Genomic DNA, 2,908 nt, shown 5'->3' on the forward strand with positions numbered 1-2,908 from the left:
AAAATTTAGATCAAATAAGCAACTCCCTTGAAAGACACAAACTAACAACGCTCACTTAAGAAGCTGATGACTTAAATAACCCTAGATCTATTAAAGAAATTTCATCTATATTTAAAAATCTACCCAGAAAGTAATCACAAGTCACAGATGGTCTCTCTAGTGAATTGCACCAAGAAACTGAGAAACAAAGAACCAAGTCTACATAAAATCATCTAAAAATTAAACAGAAAATAATACTTCCCAACATTATGAGGCCAATATGCTCTTGATACCAAAACCTAGCAGACATCACAAGAAAAGGAAGTTACAGACCAGTATCTCTCATGATCATAAATGCAAAAATTCTCAACACAATATTACCATATCAAATCCTACAATATATAAAAAGAACAATACACATGACCAATTACAATACTTTTTCAATGTTCACAAATCAATGTCATCTACCTTATTAATAATATGAGGAAGAAAAAAATGACACGGTCTTATCAATTGATGCAGAAAAATCATTTGACGAAACCCGACACCCATTTCTAATAAAAACTCTTAGAACTAGAAATAAAAGGAACTACCTTCACAGATTAAAAAATGACTCTAAATAATTTGCAGCCTAACAGTATTCTTAATGGTAAAAGACCAAATACTCTCCTTTTCAGATGAGGAATGAGACGTGGATGTCAACTCTCACTATTTCTATTCAACATTGTACTAGAAGTTCCAGGCAGTGCAATGAGGAAAGAAAAAGAAAGAAAAGCATCAAGATTAGAAAATACAAGAACAGGTAGGATTACTGATAGCCAACATGACTGCCTATATAGAAAATCCGATGGAATCTACAAAGAGGTACTATAACTAACAAATGAATTTACGAAGGTGCAGGATAAAAGATCAATATGTAAAAAAAAATTTCCATATTCTATCAACAATCAGAATTTTAAATTAAAAACAACAACAACAATTACACCCGAATAGACATTTCCCCCAAGAGAACATACGGATGGACAATAGACGCATGAAAAGATGCTCAACATCACTAATCATAAGTGAAATACAAATTAAAATCACAATGAGAGAATATAATTTTTATAAGTTAAACCAAAAGCAAAGAGAAAAAAGTTCCTATGGAAAGTTAATTTAACAGGAAATATTATAATCAACATCTGGGAATATGCTGGGGCTAGATTAAAAAATGCAATAATAATTTTTTTAATTGATGAGAGTGTTGAAAAGTTATAGTTCATTTATATTTACTTTTAAAGATTAGTCTATCAGAAACACCTGCTTCATTTAATTAGGGCTTCATAAGTCCTACTCTATTAATAAAAGATTCATTTAAAAAAAAAATTCGAATCTAGTTTTACAATCTGACAATTGTTTTACTCTTGGATTCTGATTATTCATCTATATTTCATAGATGTAATAGAAGTTTAAAAATGCAATTCTAATTTATGTTTCTTACTTTTAACATTTATTGATTATTTTGTATCAGGGGAAATCTGAGATATAAACATCTAACATTTTGTAATACATATTATACTTTAACTAGCATAGAAAATTAATTTACATGTTTAAAATCACCATTCAACATAAACTGAATACAAACAAATTTCATCTTTTCTCACCACATTCCTGTATTTTATATGGACAGAGAATTGGTTATGTAGTACATAGGAAAGAGTTCCAAAAGTAAAATATAACTCTTATAAATTGCCAAGTATTTTATATATACTTTTTATAAGAAATATTGTGGGCTAGAAGCTAAAGGGTATATTCAGCAGTAAAAAATGTATCGTCTATCTTCAAAGAGTTTATAATCTAATAGAGGAAATAAGATGAACACACAGTACTAAAATCGATAGAACAGTTTAAAAAAAATAGTAATGTAATTAAGTGGCCAATGAGTAATCCCTGTGAGTTCAGAGGAGCCACAGTGGTTTGGGATGCTTTCCATATGACGATGAGATAGAAATTTATCACATCGTACCATAATTGCCTATTTACTTGTCAGATTCCCCATTACAATGTAAGTTCCTTAAAAGCAGAAACCTCATCTTATTAGGAGCTGAGCGTTAAAGACATAGGTGTCCAGCTCAGTGCCTGCAGATAGTATGCACTCAGTAAACAGTTGATGGATAAGGTATGTATAATATGACAAACCGTAAAGGATTTAGGCGTGTAGGGTTTGAATACACAAATAAGGCAATTTAACTTTTGGCCAAGCTACTAATGTTAAGCAAAAGCACATGGTTGAAAAAAGAAAGAGTGGTCAACATATTTGGAGGGTAAGATGCACAGTCAGATGGGATAGAATTGAAGTGGCTAATGCAACTCCAGTTGTGACTGAAGATAATAAGATCAATTACTGGTTAAAGAAGAACTAAGCCCGGATACGGACAATGGAGAAAGAAACAAGTTATAACTCATCTCCATTATAGATAACAAACTATGATCACTTTGAGAGGAGATATTAAAACTGGAATAATATGGAGAAGACTAGCATGGCCCTTAGGAAAGAATAGTATGCAAATTCATGAAGTGTTCATATTTTATAAAAGGAACTTCCAGCACACGTGGACTGAGATGAGCAGAATTATAAAGATGTGTAAAAATCAGAGATAACCAAGCCTTCCAGGTTGGAGAACAGGAAATACAGCAGTGCCTTTCCAACATAGGATGGGAGATTAATTTTGATTAGAAAATATATCTTTTACTATTAAACTTAGATTTTTTTTTTTCATATCAAACAAGATAGTGTAAGGAGAAACTGAAATTTCACAACAAACCATTGGAGAAATCACAATTAGAAATATTTTTCTACAGAAAACATAAACCATAGCTTTTGGCTGAATCTGGAAGACAGATCTGAGCTGTAGCAAATACCCATAATATTTAAGGAAACTGGAAAGAA

The 2,908-nt window shown here is 31.2% G+C and overlaps 1 pseudogene; it reads left to right on the forward strand.

Annotated features, from left to right (window-relative positions):
- The first annotated feature begins 2,449 nt into the window (after positions 1-2,449).
- Positions 2,450-2,550, forward strand: LOC118605856 (annotated as a pseudogene).
- Positions 2,551-2,908: the final 358 nt, after the last annotated feature.

The sequence above is a fragment of the Rousettus aegyptiacus genome, unplaced genomic scaffold, assembly GCF_014176215.1.
Source record: "Rousettus aegyptiacus isolate mRouAeg1 unplaced genomic scaffold, mRouAeg1.p scaffold_m13_p_7, whole genome shotgun sequence".
NCBI lineage: Eukaryota > Metazoa > Chordata > Mammalia > Chiroptera > Pteropodidae > Rousettus > Rousettus aegyptiacus.